Source organism: Desmodus rotundus, chromosome 10, assembly GCF_022682495.2.
Source record: "Desmodus rotundus isolate HL8 chromosome 10, HLdesRot8A.1, whole genome shotgun sequence".
NCBI classification, from domain to species: Eukaryota; Metazoa; Chordata; class Mammalia; order Chiroptera; family Phyllostomidae; genus Desmodus; species Desmodus rotundus.
In genome coordinates this window covers 72187289-72213526 of record NC_071396.1, presented here as the reverse complement: position 1 = coordinate 72213526, position 26238 = coordinate 72187289, and positions in this window count along the sequence as shown.

The following is a 26238-nucleotide window of genomic DNA, read 5'->3' as shown; positions in this document are numbered from 1 at the left end:
CTGCTGCTGGGTTTTTCATTGCTAGTAAATTACCAGGAAGGAGAGAGACCATGAAGCTACCTTCTTTTATACCCTCCCCATCAAAAACGCCTCTCTTTTCCATGCCTTGTTACACATCTGTCCAGGAGGATAACACAGGACACCAAAGAGGAGATAAGTATAATGCAGAGAAACAGAGAGACAGTTTTAGATATTTTTTGAGCTGGAGTAACCACACCAAGGCTCATCTTTTCTTATCCCTTTCAAGGGGATGATTGCTCGAGATAAGCCTGCCGTTCTTTTCCTATGAGGTGTTCAAGTGGTAATTGGTCCAGGGAAGATTTTAAATAAAAGGGTATAGAGCCCTATCAGCAGTAAAGGGCTTTGTATTCTCATCATTCGTATTGTACTTATTATTGAAATACTCATATTGCTGATTCAAGCAAAACTATGTGGCACATGAGATAGAAATAGGTCCAAGCAGAAACCTTTCTGAAGGGGGCTGCATACCTGTTCTAACCACCTGGAGAACCACAAATGTCAGCCAGAGGAGCTGATCTAATTTGGATATCTCTTCCAAATATTAGAAGGCTTTGGAGTCTCTGATGGTTGGTTGGTTAATCGATCAGTCGGTAGGCTCAGCATTTAAAACTACAAATAAAAACAATGCTGAAAGTGACTGAACACACCTAATGGAGTGTATTACAGAAAAAATATAGGAATTTACTGAGACACAGACACCATGCCACTGGTATGAGTCATCCCAGTGTTCACCACTAGTACCTCTTTACTGAGGTACTGGGGAAAGTGTTAGCCAAGAGCAGCTTGAGGGAACCATGCCCATGCTGGCTTTGTACAAATCCTTTTTTCTTTCGTTATCCAATGTAGATGATTTACTAATCCTCTTTTACAGGCACACAGAAGAATGTTCTATCTACATTGTTCACTTCCTTTCATCCAAGTTATTGAATTTTCTCAGCCTGAAATTTCCCAAAGTTCAGATTCATAAATTTTTCAACTATTACAGCCTTTATTCAACTGCCTATACAACACAACACAGGTTCCCCCACTCCTGCACAGTTCTCACTGCAGGTGATCTTAAGGACCACTACTTCTTCCACACTTGGCAAGAATTAATTTCTGGGCTAATTGTAACTGCAAGGCTGTTTCTCATTACTCAAAATCAACATCACTTTAAGATTTCTTCCTATGTCAAACATGCCCACTCTTCACATTCGTTGTTGAGCAATTTCAGGCCAACTATTGAGGGCATTAAAAAAGTACAGTATAGGATGTGGGGTAGCCAAAGAACTTATACACATGACCCATGGACATGAACAATGGTGTAGGGATTGCCTGCAGGAGTGGGAGGGGGGTGTTGGGTGGAGGGACAAAGAGGGAAAAACTGGGACACCTGTAATAGCATAATCAATAAAATATCATTAAAAAAGAAAAAAGTATAACACAAAATTTATAAATTAGGGAAATCTTATGCATTTCCCAAATCTGTTCACTGTAGCATTCACTTAAAGAATTTATTATTCTAACTTCTCTGAATTTTTTAATTATTTAATTTACATGCCCTATTTTAGAATCTCACTATTAAACAAATTAGTTTGCTACTTTCTAAAAATACAATTTAATTCATTTGCATATATGCAGTGCCTATAAGGTTCTAGTGCAAAGAGCAACACCCTCGGTGAGGGGTGCACTAGAAAAATATGTGCTCACAACAAATAAAACAAGAACTCTTGTCCATCTCACCCTGACTCTATCTACCGCCTCACAACAACCACCTAAAACTTTGTGGCTTAAAGGAACAACAATTTACTTTTTCTCAGAATTTTGTGGGCTCCCCGCATGCTCTTCTTGTCTAACCTAAGTTGCTCTTGCAGCTGTAGTCAGATGGCAACGGGAGCACCTGCCAGACCCCAGATAATCTCACTCACAAGTCTAGAGCCTTAGCGCTGGACCACTTCCATGTCACCAGGTTTTCCAAAACCTTTGCGTGGCCTCACTACTCTTCCAGCCTTCCCCTGCACCCTCTCTACTTCCTTCCATATGGGCACTGTTCTGTAAAATCCCTGCACAATTAATTGTATCTTGGTGTCTGCTTCTGGGAGGACCTGGATTAACAGACTAATTCACAAAAAGTATAAATTGGGAAGTGATTAAATAATGAGTTTTCTTGGAACATTTTCTCCTTTTTTTAGTTTGAAATTTTTTAAACTTCAGAAAAGTACAAAGAATAACATAACAAACACTTATGTATCCAACACCTGTAATGAACTAAATTTAGCACATTTTATGTGATTTGACTTAGATACTGTTGTTCAGGAAGATGCCTACTGAGTTAGACAAAGCATGATTGAATTAGTGTTCTAATTCTCAAAAATATACTGCTTTTTTCTTTTTCCCCAAATACATAGGCTCTAAAACAAATCAGTCAAATTAGTTGTCAGGTTCCCCAGTGTTTTGAATAATGAAAACGCTAGAGGATTACAAGAAACAATCCACAGTATTGCTCATTCTTTTTTTATTTTGGGACCATTTATTTGTGAGCTTCCTTCCAAAGATCCCATTAAATGGCTCTGTAAAATTAGCCTAGTAGTTCAGCAGCATTCTTACTTATCAGGTAGGAAAATGTAAGCCACAGTATACCCACTCATCATGTCTTGTACTGGCTCACTGAGCCGGGTATCATGAGTGCCACTTACAACAATTACTTATAAGTATAGTTAAACCAGAAAAGCTTTAAAGGTCTAGATTTCCAAATAAATAAGAACATCCTCAAAAGAAAATATGTTTGGAAGCAATGATTCTACTGTACGTTTTTTTAATAGCAAAGGAAAATAAGTTCTTTCTCTAAATAAAAAATTACATTTTCAGAAGGCTTTGGGATTCTTCCTTTCAAAAAGAATTGTGTTCCACTCTATGTATAATTGAGGCATAATTTTTATTTCTAGCTCTGTATCAGTTATAAAAAGACCCATCTACTTCTTCTCTCTGAGTCTTTTTTTCCCTTCATTCACTCACTTATATACACAGCTTCTTCCTAAGAAACACTAGGGCATCTAGAGGTAATCCGTCATCCAATTATGTTGACCATGTAACACTAAAGTTCCAGAAATCAAAATTTAACTCACATCTGTTTGGAATAATAATAAAGGTGAAAATCACTTTTTAATTCCATACCACTCAAATTTTTCTAAACATTGTTGAAGGTAGAGTTTTAGGCAGCTTTCCTTGAACATAATTTCCCCCTACTTTCTCATTAGGACATCCCTGTATATGCAAAACAAAATGTTTCTAAGTTGAAGAACATGGATTTTTGTTCATAAACATGTCTGTCATAAGCTTGGGTTATTCAACACAGATACAACTCTGCTTCCAACTCTTCTGTACTATGTTAAAGGCTAGATTTTCTGCTTTCTTCTGGGAAATTTTACCATTCTGCTGAGTTTCCTTCATCTACAACTATAGGGTTAGATATCTTTAAGAAACACCAAGATGACCAAAACTCAGAGATGCAGCCAGGAATCTCTGGTGTCACTGCTCCTCCTGACAGAATCTTTCCTCCAGAGTGCTGAAAAAATTTGTGTTTAGCCATTTTAGGAGCAATACCCTCAAAGGTTACTATCTTAGCCCATCAGAGCTACTATAACAGAATACCATAGAGTAGGTGGCTTATGAACAACAGGAATATATTTCTCAGTTCTGGAGGCTGGAAGTCTGATATTAAGGCACCAACATAGTTGCATTTTGATGAAGGCCTCTTTCTGGTTCATAGCCAGTACCTTCTTGCTGTGTCTTCACATAGTAGAGAGCTGAATTTCTTAAGAAAGTTCTCCAAGGCTTCAGATGAAAGCAGATAACCACCTGAGAAACATGGACTGAAAGGTCTTTGGCTCTCTCCATCTGGTTTGTTCCTCATGCACAGGCAGGACTTACTGATCCCCTGACAATGTGCAGCTACATGCAGTGTACCAGCTTCATGCAAAATAATCCAATGGCCGAAGAGAGCTACATAATTTGGACAGCCTAGTGTAAAATGAAAACAAAAGGCCCCTTGTTCAAAATGTATTAAGAATTTCAAGATAATGACATGAGTGAACTAAACCAAGCACAGCCCTGTGTAGTGCACATACTGCATGCCCATGGAGTTGGTCCTGTTGCTCCTCCTCTCCACTATATCAGTCAGCCACCCCTTTCTGCCCCACGGTTCTTATTCTGTGGCACTCATACATGGGCAATCTGGAAGACTGAGTGAATTACAACTCATGGAGAAACCCTGGAGCAGTGGAGGGTGGGAGCCAGTGAGTAAATGTCACCCTCCTCTGTCACCCAGGTGGACAATTCAAAGGTGTATTCTACATGGCTCCTCAGAGAGTCCAGTAGGATTCAGATTTAGGTATCTACAATGGTAAATGGGCTGATAATGAACCCATGAATCAGCTTTCCCCCTTCCCTTCACCCACACACAAGTATGTCTCAGACTCTGCTCTCAGGCTTAAACAAGGGCACACTTTTGGTAAAGCACTTTGTAAAGGCCTGCCTCATCAAAGCTCTCTCTCTCTCTCCCTTTCTGAGTTGCAAGAGTCAGTGACCAGAAAATAGAAATGAGAATCAAATTCTGACCGCAGTCCAGAAGAAAAGAAAAATAGAACATTATGCTCATTCCACCCTTCTATCTTCTCAGTTCACTCCTCTCCCCAACCATCTACACCATATACTTGTATTTCTTTAAAACACATCTGTTTCTTCTTTGATACAAAATTCTGGAAATTCGAGTTATTGAAGTCCTGTTTTTCCTGACATTTATTTGTCCCTTATCCTGTAATAATCTCACCAAAAGAGGAAACATGACCACGACTCAGTTCTAAATGAGGAAGGAGAGCAACATTCATTATTTTACCAATCATACAATAAACTAATGTAAAGGAAGTAAAGCACTCTCAAGACAGCACTTGAAAAGAATAAAGGACACCTGGATTCTTTGCTAGCTAAAAACTACATTCTGATAACTATAAAAAATTATATATTTTACTTGCTTTATATTATATGTTAGAGTATTACACTTAGCTCTCCCAAAATAGTATCCTTTTGTTTATATCTGTTATTCATCGACAGTTATTCAACAACCTCTCTAAGGAGCCATATTAGAGCAGGAAAAGTGTACAAAACAGTCAAATAGCCTCGGCTGACCTTCCAGTCTGAGTTCTGCTACCTACCAGAAGCCTAACCCTAGGGAAATTTCAGTAAAAACTCAGTAATTCAATGGGGTCCATACTGGTACTATACCAGTACTGATAGTGTACTAGTATCAGTATTGGATTTTTCTGTACTACTGAGTTAATACCATTAACACCATAGATACCAAAATATATCTCAGTTTTTATCATCAAATATGAAATACTTCAATATATTATTATAAAAGGATCGTACTGTAAGTACCTAACATAAGAGTGTATTCTAGAAACCACTGAACACAATGGACTATCAATACACTAGTAATTCAATATCTATAAATATCATAAATAGCATAAATATGAGTGTGATTTTTCACAGTATACATAATATATTAGTATATAAGATAATGCATTTCAGGAGATTAGGGTACAAAGTATCTTTATTTTAAAATATTCATATAAACTTTCAAAAATTATTATACTATAACCTAAATTATACTTTCTTTTTCACCAAAATCACAACATACTATTTACAGTAAATATAACTTAAATAAACATATTCACATATTTATTCATACAGTAAATATTTCTTAAAGACTACTATGTGCATGGAGGCCAAGTGATACATAAAAGAGAGATGCATTCCAGCCTTCAGGAATTTATATTCTAGTCAGGAGAACAGATCAGTAAGAGGCAATTAAAATACAAAGCAATGTATTGGGTAAGAATGTACAGAGAATGATGGGGAAGTTCAATTTGCTTTAGCAGTACCTGAGAAAAGTACTTATCCCCATCCTATAGGGGTCAGGGAAGCTTTCAGGAAGATACATTAAGCTGAAACTTGTAAAATGAGAAGTAGGGACAATGCAGAGATGGAGAAGATTTAAGGCAGAGAAACTATATGTTCAAAGGCCTACAAGCAATAAAGCAAGGTATCTTCTTTAAGGAACACCTATTTCAAGGTTTCATATGGCCATATTATCCAAAGATTTTAAGTGCTTTGTATTCCATGATGTCAGTACAATTTACTTTATACAAATTTGCTCAAAACTTCCCTTCCTGCTGTGACTGCTCCACTGATGGGATGGATGTACCATTGGTGCCACTGATGCCAGTAATGTGGTGATGACCTGATTCCACTAATGCGCTGATTTCATTGATGCACTGATGCCATGGACACATTGCTGAGCTCATGCCATTGATGCAGTTCCCCAGTGATCTTCAACCGGTTGTCACCAAGAGAAACTCTTTCCTTTCCTCTTTGACAACCTAATTATAATTGCTTAATTGTTACTTAAAGAAGTTCTCTGCTTTTTCTTATATAAGCTATTAAGTGTAATTAATATGCCTTATTAACTGTAGGCAGATGTACTACTTCAGTAACATAATTCATCAAATTTTGGAATCATTTATTTAATTCAAAATTTACTTACTCCTGGGCTTTCACCCCTCTTCCTCATTCATATCTTATGGCATTTGTGAATAATAGTTTGAATAATTTTTTTCATCAATACCTCTTGGACAACAATGATAATTGATCATTTGTCTCAATGTAGTATATTTCAGATAATACTGTAATATCAAATTTAATTATTCCTTATATAAGATTTTATTATTTTCAGTTTGAAGTATCACCAGAAAATCTTGTTGCTCTCATTCTATCAATTTACTACTGAAATCCATAATTACAGAGGGTTTAAATAGTTAAAAAGCTGAGCATAAGAATTATCTAGCTTATTTTCAAAGTTAAAATAAACATTATTTTAAGCTAAAACCTAAACCACTCAGATCTATATACTCTGGAATGACACATTTTTCAGATTTTATTTTATTTAACTTCTGCAAGCCTTGATTTTGGTTTCTTCATCTGTCAAGTGAAGAGAGTCTCGTGTTTAAAAAAGAAAAGCTTACAGTTTCAGATAGGTAAGGACAGAACACAGAACAAAGTCCAAATCCAATCATAATTTTTAATTAAATGAATTTCCAAAACTAAATGTAAATGCAGGTCTTTAAGAAATTAGCAGTTCCTTAGAAGAAAGGAGTTTATTTTTCCAGAGAACTGCAAATTTTTCAGCATTCAAATGCATCCATTCATTATACCACAATCAAAGGCTTCTGACATGGGCCCACAGCAGTTTTGATAACAAACCAGCCAGAATCAGTGTCCTTCTATCATGTGCTGTTACATAAATTTCCTTTTAATAATTCTCAACCCAATCAGATGCAGCCAAGTGAAAAACATTCTTAACCTCCATATATACAGTCCAAACTAAATTTCTACTATCTTTCTCAAAAGGAAACAGTGCTAGGCATGCATAATAGGGTTAGCTCACACACACACACACACACACACACACACACACACAAACCATCACAACGTATGAAGTTCACTAATTTATAAAGGATTTCCAAAAAATTGATAAGGAAAAGGCCAACAAACTATTTTACAGTAAAAAAACAACACAGAATGGAGTATATGATGTACAACTTCACTCAAAATAAGAGAAATGGAAATTAAAACAACACTCAGCCACCATTTCTCAACTATTAGACAATGACCAAAGACTTTAACTACACACTGTGTTGGTAAGTATATAGGAAATAGGCAATATCATATTGATAGTGAGTATGTGAATTCGGTCAACCTCTACAAAACGCAATTTGTGATATATATCAGGTAATCTACTCTTAAACACAGAATTCCTTTTCTAGGAATTTATGCTGTACATATATTCAAACAAGTACAAAAGATATTGGTACAAGATACTTTACTGCAGCATTGTTTGATATAGCGAACACTGGATACAACCTACATGTCCAGCAATAGATGACTCATTAAATAAATTCTTATATAGCCATTCAAAGAAATATCCTGCAGCCATTAAAATTAATGAGGATTCTATTTTTGTAACAATATAAAATCATTTCAAACGTTGAATTTTAAAAAATCACACAAGACACAAAATCATGTGATGAAAATTATACCATATGTGTGAAAGGAGAGGAGGAGAATATATATATATATATTTATTTACATATGCATAAAATACTTCTGGGAGTATATTTAGAAAACTGATAGCATTGTTTCCTTCAAAGAGAAAAACTGGATGGCTGAGGAATAGAATGGAAGGGAGATATTCATTACAAGCCCTCTTGTAATTGTTGAATTTCTGAGTCAGGTAAATGTATTTTCTATACAAAAAAATAAATAAAATTTAAGAAGATACCCTAGGCTGAGCATCAGAAGCTCTGATCACTGGTTCTATCTCAGCCTCAGTGGTCTTCAATCACTTCCTTTTCAGTGAATCTTCCCTTCAAAAAGCAAGGAAGTTAGAGTGTCAAACATCTAGGGGAACCTGTAATTGCAGAATTTTAGGCATGTATATGAAATCATAGCCTCAAGTAAAAACCAGAATAAATCTTTCATGCATTTCACATATAAAACTTAATGGTGGCTCCAGTCAACACAATTGTGATTCATTTTTTTACAATCATATAGGAAAAACCCAGATTTTATGCAAACAGTCCCCCTCTCTTCCTACAAACACATAATATCAACATGGTCTTTTTAAAATTTTTTATTTTTTAATTGCAGTTGACATATAACATTATATTAGTTTCAAGTGTACACCCTGGTGATTAGACATTATATACTTTCTAACTGATCATCCTGATAAATCTCATACCCATCTAACATGATATGTTATTAGAGTACTATTGACTATATTTCCTATTCTATACTGTACATCACATGACTATTCTTTAACAACCAATTTGTACTTCTTAATCCCTTCAACATTTTTACCTATCCTCCCAACCCCACTCCCATCTGGTAACCATCAAAATGTTTTCTGTATCTATGAGCCTGTTTCTGTTCTGCTTGTCCATTGTTTTTTATTATTATTATTATTATTGTTCAGTTACAGTTGTCCTACCTTTTTCCCCATTGCTCAGCCTTACCCTGTCCCAACTCCCACAGTTAATTCTCCCATTGTCCATGCCCATGAGTCCTCTATTCATGTTCCTTTGCTTGTCCCTTCCCGTTTTCTCCCCCTTTATCCCCCTCCTTCTCCCCTCTGGTCACTGTCAGTTTGTTCTTTATTTTCAAGTCTCTAGTTCTATTGGATAAAAGACTTAAATATAAGTCATGACACCATAAAAGTCCTAGAGGAAAACAGGCAGGAAAATTTCAGATATCCCATGAAGCAACACTTTCACCAATACATCCCCTAGGGCAAGAGATATAAAGGAAAGGATAAACAAATCCTTTAGGACTACATCAAACTAAACAGCTTCTGCAGGGCTAAAGAAAACATCAACAAAATGGAAAGGGAACCAACCATATGGGAAAACATATTTGTCAATGACACTTTGGACAAGGGTTTAATCTCCAAAATATATAAAGAACTCACATGACTCCACACCAGGAAGACAAGCAACTCAATTGAAAAATGAGCAAAGGACCTGAACAGATGCTTCTCCAAGGAGGACATATAAAGGACTCATAGATATTTGAAAAAATGCTCAACATCACTAGCTGTTAGAGAGGTGCAAATTAAAAACACAATGAGATACCACTTCACACCAGTCAGAATGGCCATCATTAATAAAGCAACAAACAACAAGTGCTGGCAAGGTTGTGGAGAAAAAGGAACCCTAGTGCGCTGTTGGTAGGAATACAGACTGGTGCAGCCACTGTGGAAAACAGTATGGAATTTCCTCAAAAAACTAAAGATGGAACTGCCTTTTGATCCAGTGATCCCACTGTTAGTACTATACCCTAAGAATCCTGAATCACCAATTCAGAAGAATCTACACACCCCAATGTTCATAGCAGTGTTATTTACAATAGCCAAGTGCTGGAAACAGCCTAAGTGCCCATCAGTAAATGAGTGGATCAAAAAACTATGGTACATTTACACAATGGAATACTACTCAGTAGAAAGAAAGAAGGAGTTTCTACCCTTCAGGACAGCATTAATGGAACTGGAAAACATTATGCTAAGTGAAATAAGCCAGCCAGTGAAAGACAAATACCATATGATCTCACCTATAAGTAGAACCTAATCAACAAAACAAACAAATGAGCACTTGTTTTTTAGATTCAGTTGTTGATAGATATGTATTTGCCATTTTATTGTTCATAATTTTTATGTATTTTTTTCTTCTTGTTTTTAAAGAAGACCCTTTAACATTTCATGTAATACTGGCTTGGTGGTGGTGAACTCCTTTAGCTTTTTCTTGTCTGTGAAGCTCTTTATATGTCCATCAATTCTAAATAATAACTATGCTGGATAGAGTAATCTTGGTTGTAGGTCCTTGAATATTTCTTGCCAATCCTTTCTGGCCTGCAAAGTTTCCGTTAAGAAAGCAGTTGATAGTCTTATGGGAGCTCCCTTGTAGGTAATTCACCACTTTTCTCTTGCTACTATTAAGATTCTATCTTTGTATTTCACTTTTGGCATTTTAATTATGATGTGTCTTGGTATGAGCCTCTTTGGGTTCATCTTACTTCGAACTCTCTATGCTTCCTGGACTTATATATCTATTTCCTCCACCAGGTTCGAGAAGTTTCCTGTCCTTATTTTTTCAAATAGGTTTTCAGTTTCTTGCTCACTCTCTTCTCTTTCTGGCACTCCCATGATGCAAATGTTACAACATGAAGTTGTCCCAGAGTGTCTTCATACTATCTTCACTTTTTGGATTCTTCTTTTTTATTTTTTGCTTCCTTATTTTCCAAATTACTGATATGATCCCCAGCTTCATCTCCTCTACTATTGATTACCTGCAAATCAGAGGTGCCAAACTCATTTTCAACAGGGGCCACATCAACCTCTCGGTTGCCCTTACAAAGGGCCGAATGTAATTTTAGGACTGCATAAATGAAACTACTCCTTAACAGTTAAACAAGAGCTCAGCACTGCCACCAAATAGAGACAAGGTGCCAGGCCAGATGAAACAAGATGGAGGGCCAGATTCAGCCCACAGGCCTTGTGTTTGCCACCTATGCTATACATTATTCTTCATTTAAGTTAGTGTATCCTTCACTTCTGACTGGTTCTTTTTTTAGTTTCTATGTCCTTTTTTAAGCTGTTGAAGTTCTCACTAAGTTCCTTAAGCATATTTTATAAACATTGATTTGAACACTGTTTCTGGTAGTTTGCTTGCCTCCGTTTCATTTAGTTTTTTTCTGAAGATTTCTCCTACTCTTCCATTTGGGACCTCTTTCTTTGTCCCTGCTTCTTTTTCAGATATCCCTTCACTGGGATATCTGAAAAAGGAAGAGTGGATAAATATATTCAGATATCTGAAAACTATCTGAATATTTTTATCCACTACACATGGGTGTGAGACCAACCTATTATGAGTCTCGACCTCTCTTACCAGTCTAGATGTGACGTCTTCTTTAAACCCCTAGTTGCAGGACTTCCACTCAGCTAGATTTCTGGTGGTTCTGAATGATGGTTGTTCTGTAGTTTAGTTTTCATTTTATGTGGTTGTGGGAGTATTCAATTACCACATTTACCTATACTGCCATCTTGACCAGAAGTTCCGTCAACATGGCCTTTATGGAAATCGAATACATGCATGCAGAGCCCCTACAACCACATGCCAAGCAAATAGGGGCCTGTCATTTTCCAATTCAGGACTCCTGAAGACAGGTATTTCTCACTTTTTAACACATTTCACTTAAGGAATGCTGAAGACCCTCAGGCCCACTCATCTCACCCATTCTTACTATCATGTACATCTGCCTCATCCAAGAGAGAAATATGCTGATCTATATCTGTGCATATATAAAATTTAGTAGTGCATATACTACCTAGTGTTTGGCATATACAACTATGTATATATTATTTTATATAACACATATGTAGATGTATATAATAATATATATCACATATTTATCTTATGGTACATATATATATATTAACCTTAAGGTAATAATTTACCTTAAAGTCTATTTATGATGAAAAGTAAGGGCCAAAAACACAGTTGTTGCAAAAATATGCAGCACTCTATGCTGTAAGGTTAACCAAAAAACTCACAATATTCTAACATTAATTTATAATTATAAAGTAAAAAAGCAGTAACTAAAAACAATACCATACTCAAGCAAACAGGGATGATATAGAGATAACTGCTTCTCCTAGATATTATGGGAGCTGCAACTATCTAATTGGGAACAAGTGCAATAGGGGTTTTGTAAACTTGCCAAGAACTACATAGTAGCCAGGTTCTTTATTCACAAATATACTGAATTAGAGTTCTTTAGTTAATAATTAATTTTCCTCTATGTCAGCCAAATTTTACTCAATTTTAATAATTCATTTAATAGATTATTGGTAACTCTTATGCAAGAAATTAAAGTCTGTAAAACATGTCATTTGCCTCTAATTTCCTCATTTGTAAAATAATAGCAATATTTTTTCCTACCTCAGAATTATTTTGAGGATCAAATAATTTTTTAGAAAGTTTGCAACTATATTTTGTAAGCTGTGAGGGTGTTGATATATTTTGCAAGTGTAAATTATTATTATTATTATTATTATTATTATTATTATTATTATATCCTCAGATGTCCCTGGCAGCAATATCTATGTACAGCCTTGAGTTGCTACAGACAAATAACTATTGAATTGATAAAGGTCTCAAAGGATCCCTTGTAAAACTGAGAAATTTTGACAAATGTTAATGTTTAGTTGAATAATTGAAATTAAAGTTATTTATAAAATATTAATTAGAAAATTACACATGGAGGGTGAACTGATTTGTGTAATATGCATATATTTGGTCAATATATACAAATTTCCTGACATGTGTGGTTTGCTGGTTTACTCAGTCTCTAGTTTCTGATAAACAACTGTTGAGGAAGCAAAAGAGCCACATTTTCACATTCTCCACTTGGGAAATACACCCTGTAAATATTTAATAACACATTCTGCTTTTTTTGAAATTATTATATTAGTATACACACATTTACCTTCAGGATCTGTTTTAATCACAAATGTTTCATGCATAAAACATGAGGCATCATTTCAATGTGTTCATTATCTTTTCCCCCATTCTTCAATTCACAAGGCAAATTTAATTGCTGTATATTCATCAACACTTCTTTAGTCTTAAGATTTTTGCAAATATTAGTTCAGCTGAAACTTATAGAAAATCATCCTCCGGCAGGTACCCCTGATTTGGTTCCAACAGAGAAGACAGTACAAATCAATATACTGGAAATCACCTAAATACCAAAGCCACATTAAATCCATGCACCATCCCACAGTGCTCTGATTATGGAAACAGATCCACACATTTTCGTGATAATATTAGCAGTCACAATTCTCTCTCGAATGAAACCCCAAGCAGTCATGCAGATTAGCACTTGTTTAACATTTTAAAACTCTGTTTTTAATCGGGCTTCAGAGGAAATGATTGCAGCTTCCCTGCTCAATTATTCTCCCTACTTCACTAGGGTACCATGAAGCTTAATTAGACTTCTGTTGAGCCTGTTTGCTCCTCTGAAGTTTAGGTTTCCATGAATGTTGAATCATTAAATAATTGCAGCAGAAACATTTTAAAAATCCTCTCCCCAAATCAAAAGAGATTTGAGAAATCCCAAGCTATCTGAGGCTGGAGGAATTGAAATGTAATTAGTTGACAGATAGTCTAATATTTATTTGAGATGATGGGCCAGAAGTTGATTCTGAGATGAGGAGCCAAAATAAAAAGCCACAGAGAGTGGAGATAAAGAGGCAATTTGTCTTTTAAAAGAAGCTAGAAAATAAAGGAGGGGGAAAAAAGTAAGAAGTTATTAGATTGGGGTGGTGGTGTTAAACACCGAGGGCATCTTAGGTAATTTTTTTTTATAATAATGGTTAGGTGCCCTAAGGAGAGAGGGTCTAATTGAATTGGCATTCAAGTAGCTGAAATGAAAGCAATTTTGACCAGCCACCAAAAATGGTTTTGAGACCCAGACAAAAAATAAAAAACCTTTCTGTCCCAATAAGGAAATATGACAGCAGAAATAGCTGTCCTTACGCTAGAGCAATGGTTTTGTATCCTTTTTTCCAAAACACATATGACAAATGATGTTTCCATTTAAGACACATCCTGACAAGCACAAAAAATCTAGTAGGCTCAACATGTGCAATTTTTCACCACATTTCATCTATGTCTCATCAACTTTAGAACCGCAATGTGTGATTATATCATCTTTATGGGATAAGCTCTCTAATGCTTAGGAAAAGTTAACTATTCATTAGTTGGAATATGCCTCACAAATGACTTAGACACCTCAGGTTGTTACCATGTGCAAGCAGAGTTAAAACAAATTAGGAAGAGCAACTGGAAGTTCCTGGAGAGGGCCAAAGTATCTGTCTACTTGTCAATAAGCTCATGAGTACACACGGGTAAAAGAATTCCATACCCGCAAAGGCTCTGGATTTGAGCCCTATCATTCACTACCAGTTTTCCGTACTAGGAGTCCAGATATCTGTACTGAATTCAGAATAAACAAAATCCAATCCAAATTTTTAAAATTACAATCTATGTATGCATTTTAAATTTGGGGAAACTTTCACAAATCAGCTCACCCCCATGCACACACCAAATATATAGAATTTTCTAAATAATGCTCTATGAAGGATAGATTGTGAAAAAAAGAACTTGATTTTCATTTGAGTCGAGTCGAAAACGTTTTTCTACTTTCACATCTTTTAGGAAGCTTATTTTGTACATATCTCCCTTATCTGAGATGCAATACTTATTGTAGTCACCATTCAGACTGGCATTAAATCACACACTTCCTGCAAGTTTATTTAATTTTTCTGCCTTGTCTTATCGCTCCAGTTAGATGCAAAATCCAGATGATCAAGATTGTACCCCTCTCAGCCCTTTGGGCAATGCCAGACACCAAGAAGCCATTCTGTTAAATTCTTACATGTTTAATTAATTGAGCAAATTTAATAAATTCCTACATTTCTAGAATATTATTTTCTTGCCATCTATTGTTTTCTGTGGATTTATTTAAACGTGACTATAATTAAGGTAAAACAAAACAAATGTGTGTGTGCATGTGTAACACCTAAAGGCAACTGGCAGATGTTATAAATTGGGAATTAAGAAAAATATTTCTGCCTAAATCAGATATATCATCAAAAACTAAACATCTTTTAATCTGGGGCAGCAACTGCTTTTAGCATGGGAATGTTGATGAGCTCTTAGGATGAATAAACCAAATACAACTCTGAATATAAAGAATCTTTTTGTTCTACATACATTAAACCCCAAACACATAATTTGTGTTTAATACATCATTCTAATGATTTTCTTTTGAATCGACTTTACTATTGAAGGCTATCTTCTTACTTTTAGTGTTACTTCCTTAATGGAAGCTCTTAAGAGAAAATATAAATCTAAGCAAGAAAACTTAGAGTAACTTAATTTATAGAGATTCACTTTCACAGCTACATTATTAAATTCAAAATTAAAGGTGAGCAGTGCCTAGTCATATGTCCCTGACTAGTTTTGCAGAAATCCCGACCTAGAAACAGTACAAAAGCCGCCACCTGATTTCTAATGTTACACTCACTACAGAGAAAATTACCCAGAGGAAAAGTGATCAAAAGAAAGTCATCTGTAGATAATCTGAATTTCTCAAGGAATGGAGAAAAATATTAGATCAACGTTTCTCTACCTACCACTGAAAGTTAAAACCTGAGAAGCTTTTGAAAAGCACCAATGCTTGGGTGCTAGCCCCGGAGATTCTGATTTACTTTATTTGGAAGGATCCCAGACATCTGTAATTTTTAAAGTTCTTCAGATGATTGTAATATACAACCAGAGTTGAGAACCATTAGGTTAAGTGATACAAGATTACAAATAAGCATTCTTTTAAAAATTCTTGCATTTTTCCCTCTGTCTACTGCTAGCACTAATTCAGGCAAAGTTTAAGTACAGCCTATGTTATGCAGACTTAAACAAAAGCAACACATATATACGCACAAGCCTATAGGTTTGCCAAACCATGTCAAAATTACACCAAATGTAGCCAGAGCCAAAATTGTAAATTTTAATAAATATTTAATTGTATAAATAATGTTAATTTTTAATTCTATCGCATCTCTATGAACTCTTTTGGGCTAAAGTGATGAAAGCTGAGTCAATCTAATTTAACTATTATTTAAAGAAAGGGGGGAACTGGAAAGACTATAATAGATCTAGCATTAACTACACTAGATCCAGGACCCATTTGGTGTCACCAAGACTTGCCTTCTCACTGGCCCTCATACTCCCTCCCATTCTTAGCTCTATTTCTCTGTAGGTGTTGGTCCCAATAGGAGCCCCAGGTTCACGTCTTTGCAGCATCCATCTGAAAGGCAAAAGATGGTCTTTCCTGACCCTCCTGCAGAGAAGTCCCAGACAATGACTCTGATTGGCCTGAACTGGATCACAAGTTCATTTTAGATATCTCAAAATATTATCTGTCTACAAAAATATCACTTGACAATCACTGAGTTTTAAAACATTAATAGAAATGGCCATGGGAAAGAAGTTGAGAGAGTAGAAGACCAATCTGAAGTACTCTATGTTTGCCTGAGGCAAAATACACCTTACGGAAGACAGAGTGTTTGAATTACAGAAATAGTCAAAGGTCATATCAAGAATAGACTTTCATCTTAAAGGGATTAATTTAACTTTTATTCTGAGAGCTAAGAGGACCACAGAAGGATTTCAATAGAGGAATGAGATAATCTGAATTGTTTTAGAAAGATTACTTTGGCGTGTGGGAATAGATTGAAGAGAATGCATTTTTAAAATAGAAACCAGAGAGAAGATGACAGCTGAGTATGTGGAAGCTGAGTACACTTGCCCTTGCCCCCAGCTCAGATTCTTGGCTGATCTTCTGACAAATAACCTGAGCAATGAATGAAATCTTAACTGATATGAAATTTTGAAACCAAGGAATACGGAAGACTCTTCTCAATGGGCAGTAAGGAGATTTTATAAGTAGAAGGGGAAATACCCCATATGTGGCACCTGCAGCAGCGGAGAGACTAGTCAGAAATTGCAGCTTTGTGGTTCCCTCCCACCCCAGGGCAGGGGGCCCCTGTCCTGTGCAGGGAATCCCCAGACCCTGGCCAGGAGGGACTTGAGAGGATATACAGAGTCGGGGAGACCCAGGCTACATACACAGCAAGAAGCACATCCATAGCTGCTGCACCAAACACCAGCCTGGAGAGTGACAGAGAGAGAGAGAGAGAGAGAGAGAGAGAGAGAGAGAGATACTCCATCTCCCAAAAGGGGCAGCAGCTGGGTTGGGTGGAGGCAGCCTGTGGCCATCCGTGACCGTGAGAGACTTTTGACTTTTTGGGGAGGTGATTTGTGCAGAGAACCGACAGTGATCAGTACTTGCAGTGGGGATGCCACAAAGAGACTTTTTAAAAGGGGAGCTGAAATGTACTAGGCAGGGACCCTGTGCACAGCTGCCCTGCCAGCAAAGAGACAAGACTGAAAGTGCAGTTTGTTCCTCCTGAACACAGCTGGGCAGGGACATCAGAAAGTTGCACAGCAAAGGGATTTCTGGACTCCAGCTCAATGCAGCTAGCAAACTAGGGGCTGTGCAAAACAGAGAGTTCAAGAGTGTGTCTACTTCAATGGGCTAGGAATTAGACAAGCAAAAGTTGAGCGCCTGAGATTATTTACAGCCATGAAGAACCCCCTCTCCCCAGCAGAGTTCAGACCTCTGGGAAGGAAAGGACACACCCAGCCCCTACCTCCTGCAGGACTGCAAGAACCATATCCAACAGGGAAGCTCTGCAAAAACAGTCAAGCCAGGCTCAAGAACCCCCTGCATGGTGCATATCCACAAAAGAAAGACAGAAAGAGAATCTCCAAAAGGTCCCATTTCAAACTTCTGTCAGGGGGACAAAATACACTGGTTCATAGGGCTCTGTTCCACTGAGGCCAGCAAGGCAGGAAGATCAGAAATTCGTACAGCAAGGAGTAATCAGAGCCCTGCCCAACCATGGCTCTCACACAAAGCTGCCATCAGCACCAAGCAGGAAAGAGCTGACCCTCTTACACAGATTGGCCTCTCCCTTGAAATGGACAACTAGTTCATCAGAAACTATGCATTAGTTGGTGGCTGATTGAGACTTGCAACCCTACCCCATCCTGTATGCTGTTGTACAGTTGCTGGCAGTACAAAGCAAACTAAACCAAACCCACACCAGCAAAGATACCCCCTATCACATCAGCAATATTAACAGTAAGTGAACAAAGATTAATAAGTGTGGAAAGAGATTAAGAATATTATAATATAGGAGATGTGATAGGGGTAGGGCTTGTGAGCCTCAGTCAGCCACCAACTAATGAGCCATCAATAATCAAAGCCCAAGTACAACAAGAGAGCCCACACAAAATGAATCAAGGTCATCCCTAGAGCATCCAGCTCAGGAGATCAAAGAGACTGCACAGTTGAGTCCTACAGAACTACCACAGAAAGCCACCCCATGAAGACAGGGGGTCAAATCAGAGCAATCTAATATGCAGAAGCAAACAAAAAGAGTGACCTAAAATGGGGAGACAAAAAAACAGTCCCAGTCAAAAGGAAACGAGGAATCCTCAGGAAGAATATTAAATGAAATAGAGACAAGCAATCTATCAGACATAGAGTTCACAATATGGTTATAAGGGTGTTCAAGAAACTCAGTAAGAACTACAAGGAACTTTATGGGAGATACATGGAACTCAGTGGGATCTACATCAGCATGAAAAAGGACATAAAAACTGTGAGTAAGACCCAGGAGGAAATGAAAAAGACACCTTAAATGAAGAATACACTAGAAAAAATTAAAAACAGGCTAGATAAAGCAGAGGACCAAATCAGTGAGCTGGAATACAAGGTAGAAAAAGCACCCAGTCAGAGCAGCAAAACAAAAAGGACTAAAAAAGAACAAGCATAGTTTATAGGAGCTCCATGGACAACATGAAATGTACCAACATTCACAACATAGGACTATCAGAAAAAAAAGAAAAAGAGAAAGGGATAGAAAATCTGCTTGAAAAAAATGACAGAAAATTTCCCTATCTGGAAACAAATGAGGGAAAAAGGTACACGTGTTCCAGAATCACAGAAGGTCCCAATCAAGATGAACCCAAGGAGACCCACTCTAAGATACATCATAATTAAAATGGCAAAATTTAAAGACAAATAGAGACTTTTACAGGCAGCAAGAAAGAAACAGCTAGTAACATACAAGGGAGTTCTGATAAAGCTATCAACTGATTTCTCAACAGAAACAGTATAAGCCAGAAGGGAATGGCAAGAAATATTCCTATTAATGAAAAGCAAAGACTAAAACCCAGATGACTCTACACAGCAAGGCTCTCGTTAAAAATGGAAGATGAAATAAAGGGCTTCCCAGACAAAAAGAAAAAAAAAAGCTAAATGAGTATATCTCCACCAAAACAGTGTTACAAAAGATGCTAAAGGGACTGATTTAAGAAGAAGCAATAAAGAGAGAGAGGAACAAAGATACAAAAAGGAAAAGTGGCAACGAACAAGTACCTGTCAATAATAACCTTAAATGTAAATTGATTAAATCCAATCAAAAGGCATAGGATGGCTGAGTGGATAAGAAAACTCGATCTGTATATATGCTGTCTACAAGAGACCCACCTCAAAACTAAAGACCTACACAGGCTGAAAGTGAAGGGATGAAAAAAATATTCCAAGCAAATGGACATTAAAAAAAGCTGGGGTAACAATATTTGTATCAGACAAAATAGACTTCAAAACCAAGGCCATAACAAGAGACAAAGGTATTAATATCACTACATAATACTTAAGGGAGTGGTCTAACAAGAGGATATAACCCTAGTAAACACATATGTACCCAATGTAGGAGCACCTAAATGCATATGGAAAATCTTGGGAGGACCTAAGAAGAAGATCAACAGCAATATAGTCATTGTAGGAGAGTTTAACACTGCATTGTCAACAATGGATAGATTTTCCAAACAAAGAAATCAACAAGGATGTTGTGGCATTGAACTACACTCCAGATCAAATAGACTTAATTGATACTTACAGAATATTTCACCCCAAAAAACCAAAGTATGCATTCTTTTCCAAAGCACATTTGGAAATGGATCATTTTCAAAGATAGACCATGTGATCACAAAATATGCCTTAAAAAATTCAAAAATATTGAAATCATATCAAGCACTTTCTCAGACTGCAAGAGCCTGAAACTAGAAACCAACCTCAGGGGAAAACTCAAAAACATTCAAACTCATGGAGACTGAAAACATGTTTTAAATAATGAATGGGTTAATAATGAGATCAAGAAAAAAAATCAAAAAATATCTGGAAACAAATGAAAATGAACACACAGCAACCCAAACCTATGTGATGCAGCTAATGCAGTCCTGAGAAGGAAGTTCATAGCAATATGGGCCTACCTAAAGAAGGTAGAAAAATCTCAAAATAACACCTGACCCTACACCTAAAAGAACTAGAGGAACAACAAACAAAGCTCAGAGCAAGTAGAAGGAGGAAATAATCAAGATCAGAGCAGAATTAAATGACACAGAGACTTAAAAAAAACAATCCAAAGAATCAATAAATCCAGGAACTCATTCTTTGAAAAGATAAATAAAACAGACAAACCTTTCACCAGGCTCATTGAGAAAAGACAGGACCCAAATAAATAAAATCAGCAATGAAAGAGAAATAACCAATACCACAGAAATTCAAAGGACTGTAAGAAATTACTATGAACAACTGTATGCAAAGAAACTGGACAACCTGGGTGAAACAGATAAATTTCTGGAAACATACAATCTCCCAAAACCCAATCAAGAAGAAGCAGAAAGCCTGAACAGACTGATAACAACTAGAAGTAATCACTAGCGGTAATTTTGAAGAAGTAATCAAAAAACTCCCAGTACACAAAAGCCCTGGAGCAGATGGCTTCACAGGCGAACTTTACCAAACATTCAAAGAAGAACTAACACCTATCCTTCTCATACTATTCCAAAATATTCAAGAAGAGGGAAGACTCCCAAACTCCTTTTCCAAGGCCAGTATTATCTTAATTCCAAAAACCGGTAAAGACACAACAAAGAAAGAAAATTACAGGCCTATATATCTCTGATAAACATAGATGCTAAAATCCTCAACAAAATATTGCCATCAAGATCCAGTAAAACATTAAACAGATCATACACCACAATCAAGTGAGATTTATCCCAGAAATGCAAGGATGGTATAACATTCACATATCAATAAACATAATACATCACATAAGCAAAGTGAAAGACAAAAATCACATGATCACATCAATAGATGCTTAAAAAGCATTTGATAAAATCAAGCACCCACTTATGACAAACACACTCAGAAAAGTAGGAATAAAGGGATCATATCTCAACCAAATAAAGGCCATATATGAGAATCCTACTGCTAACATCATACTCAATGGGCAAAAACTAAAAGCGTTTCCCTTAAGATCAGGACCAAGACAAGGGTGCCTTCTTTCACCACTTCTATTCAACATAGTATTAGAAGTCCTAGCCACAGTGATCAGACAAGACAAAGAAATAAAGGCACCCAAATTGAAAATGAAGAAGCAAAACCGTCATTATTTGCAGACAACATGACAGTGTATATAGAAAACCCTATAGTCTCCACCAAAAAACTACTTGACCTAGTAAGTGAATTTGGCAAAGTAGCAAGAAACAAAGTCAATATTCAGAAGCCTATGGCATTCCTGTACACCAACAATGAATTATCAGAAGGAGAAATTAAGAAAAAATCCCATTTATATAGCAAAAAGAAAAATAAAGTACCTAGGAATATCTTTATCCCAGGATGTGGAAGACCTGTACTCAGAAAACTACACAACACTGAGGAAAGAAATTGAGGAAGATACAAATAAATGGAAGCTTATACCATGTTCATGGATTGGAGGAATTAACATCATTAAAATGTACATATTAACCTGAAGCAATCTACAGATTCAATGCAATTCCTATTAAAATACTAATGGAATATTTCACAGATCTAGAATAAATATTCAAACAGTTTATATGGAACCAAATGACCCCAAATAGCCTCAGCAATCCTGAGAAAGAAGAACAAAGTAGGAGGGATCACAATATCTAATATTAAACTATACTACAAGGTCACTGTAATCAAGACAGTCTGGTACTGGCACAAGAACAGACACATAGATCAACGGAACAGAATAGACAGCCCAGAAATATACCTATGTCTCTATGGGCAGTTAATATTTGACTACAGGGGCACAACTATAAATGGAGTAAAAACAGTCTCTTCAGTAAATGCTATTGGGAGAATTGGACTGGTACATGCAAAAAAAATGAAAATAGACCACTAACTTACACCATGCACCAGAATAAAATCAAAATGGATACAGGACTTAATATAAGTCATGATGTCATAAAAGTCCTAGTGGAAAACACAGGCAGTAAATTTTCAGACATCCCATGTAACAATATTTTTGCCACTAAATCTCCTAGGGCAAGGGAAATAAAGGAAAAAATAAACAAATTGAACTACATCAAATTAAAAGTTTCTACAAAGCTAAAGAAACCATCATCAAAATGAAAAGGGAGACCTGGCTGGTGTGGCTCAGTGGTTGAGTGCCAGGCTGCAAATCAAAGGGTTGCCAGTTCGATTCCCAGTCTAGGGCACAGGCCTGGGTTGCAGGCCAGGTCACAGGGAAGAGGCGTGCAAGAGGCAACCACACATTGATGTTTGTCTCCCTCTCCTTCTCCTTCCCTTCCCAACTCTAAAAAATAAATAAACAAAATATTTTTTAATAAATGAAAAGGGAAACAACCATATGGGAGAACATATTTGCCAATTATACCTGGGACAAGGGTTTGATCTACAAAATATATAAAGAACTCTCATGACTCCACACCAGGAAGACAAGCAATTCAATTAACAAATGGGTAAAGGACCTGAATAGACACTCCTCCAAGGAGGACATACAGATGGACCATAGACATATGAAAAGATGCTCAGCATCACTAACCATCAGAGAGATGCAAATTAAAACCACAATGAGATATCACCTCATACCTGTCAAAATGGCTATCATTAATAAATCAACAAAGAAGTGCTGGCAAGGATGTGGAGAAAAGGGAACCCTAGTTGGTGGGAAAGCCAAATGGTACAGCCACTGTAAAAAACAGTATGGAATTTCCTCAAAAAGTTAAAAATGGAACTGCCTTATGACCCAGTGTTCCATTACTGGGAATATACCCTGAGAATCCTGAAATACCAATTTGAAAGAACTTCTGCATCCCAATGTTCAAAGCAGTGCTATTTACAATGGCCAAGTGCTGGAAACAGCTCCGGTGCCCATCAGTAGATGAGTGGATTAAAAAATGTGGTACATTTACTCAATGGAACACTACACAGCAGAAAGAAGTCCTACCTTTTGCAACAGCATGGATAGTGCTGGAGACTAATTACACTAAGTGAAATAAGCCAATTGGTGAAAGACAAATAGCATATGAACTCACTTATAACCAGAATCTAATGAACAAAATAAACTAATGAGAAAAATAGGACCAGAGACCCATGTCTCTGATCCTGGAACAGACTGATAGCTGTAGGAAGAAAGGAGGGAGGAAGGGAATGGAAGAAGGAAGAGGAAAGGATTAGTCAAAGAATGTGTATGAATTACTCATGAACATGGACAATAGCGAGGGGATTGACTGTGGGAGAGAGGGGTGGGCTAGGTGGAGGGGGACAAAAGGGAAAAAAATGGGACAACCATAATAGAATAAACAATAAAATAAAATAGAAACAAATTAGAAGGATATTGAAGTTATCCACAGTTTTTAAAAAATCTTAACTTGTACTAAGGGAAATATAAGACAATTAGAAACATGGAATGGACTGAAGAGGTTTTAAGAAGGTGGTACCTACAGTAACTGGATTGTGTATGAAGTGCTCAAAATGGAAGAGGGTTCAGTATGACTCACTGATTTCTGGCTTAGGGAACTTGGAGGAAAGTGATGCTATTCACTAAGAGAATTCAGGAACAGAGGCAGATTGGAAGGAATTGATTATAAATTCAGTTTAACACATTAAACAAGAATTATCTATAGATAAAAATAAAGGTCAATTCATACTGTGAATTCAGCTGTAAGGCCAACTTTAATCACAAAGTCATAATGTCAGATGATTAGTACATAAATATATTAAGATCACTTCTCAGGACAAAGGTAGATCTAGGAGCAGTGAGCAGGACAGTAAGCCATATGACATTTTTAATAAATGTGGAGGAGAGGCAAGTTAGTAAATAACCCCAACTAGAATGGAATAGATGGTATTCTAGCCATATGGCAAGAGCCCCAAAGGAGGACCAGCATAGAAGAACAAATGCTTTGAAGTGGTACTAAGAACAAAATGGATGCTGACCTCACCCCTTCCCAGATCTGTGGTTCATCACACTGAAGAGGAGCACAGTCACTTGGTCAGGACACTAAGGGGGTGAGGACTTTGGAGGAAAGCCAGATGCTCTAGTGAAGATTTCTTTCTTTTTGGCTCTCCAGCATCCAAACCCTAGGTGGGGTTTGGGAGGAAGAAAAGGGGCCAAAGAAGGAGCAGACTCTCCTTCTCCAGCCCCTGTAAAGAGAGCCCTCACCTACGGCCATAGGTTCAGCCAACTCCGTGTCCTACACTCCACCTTGAGGCAGTCACCAAAAGGTACAACCAGCTTGAGAAATTCTTCAAGGCACAGGCAGCAGTTTAAATAATGAGTAGGACATGAGGCACATTGTAAACACCAACTATTTCAATATATGATATCCGCTAGCATCATGAGGATAGGACATACTCCAAACACTCACTTCACGCCTAAGAGTACCATTTTTCGTCATGTGAATGTATTCTTCCGTCTGCCCTAACTTGACAATTTGGGTTAGGGTATATGGTGGAGGGAGAGAGGTATGACCATTTAATAACAGCTTCTGGTATAATTGTAAACATAAAACATCTTGGTGTTTTTAATTATAAAATATTAATTTTCACATATATTTCATTATTAAACTAGAGAACCTAGATGGCTGAGAATGCGGTGGTAGCAGTGACAGAGGTTGCGACCCATTAGCAGTCCCTAAATTGACTCAGTGCCAGACTTGGGCTCTGATTCCAGCTGTGACTGCCCAGCTTTCCTGGTTCCTGCTAATTTTCTGAGTCTGATTCTCAAGACCTTCCCATTTTCGGATATCTTTGCAATAAATTTATTTTCTGTTTAAGTTAACCAAGGTTGTTTAGCACTTTTATCAGTGAATTGAATGGAAATGCAAATCCAAACTACAATGAGATACCACCTCACACCGGTTACAATGGCCATTATTAATAAGACAAGTAATAACAAGTTTTGGAGAGGTTGTGGAGAAAAAGGAACCCTCATTCACTGCTGGTGGGAATGTAAACTGGTGCAGCCACTGTGGGAAACAGTATGGTGGTTCCTCAAAAAATTAAGAATAGAGTAACCATTTGAGCCAGCAATACCTCTTCTAGGGATCTGCTGAAAAACTTGAAAACATTTATTCGCAAAGATATGTGCACCCCTATGTTCACTGCACATTACTCATGGTGACCCAGACATGGAGGCAACCAAAGTGTCCTTCAGGAGAGGACTGGACAAAGAAGATGCGGTACATATATACAATGGAACACCTACTACTCAGCCATAAGAAAAGACAAAGTACTGCCATTTGCAACAACATGGATGGACCTTGGGAACATGTATTTTTAATGCTGGATTGATAAAGGGGGCCAAATACATGACGACAGAGATGATTTGACTGTGGGTGGTGGGTGCACAATGCAATATACCAATCATGTATCATGGAAATATATTCCTGAAACCTATATGATCTTATTAACCAATGTCACTCAAATAAATTTAAATAAAATAAATACATACATACATACATCAAAAAAATCTACAACAACAATGACAAATTTTTTATGCTTTCGCAAATTACAACAGCTAGTGGACTGAGTTGCCAGGTA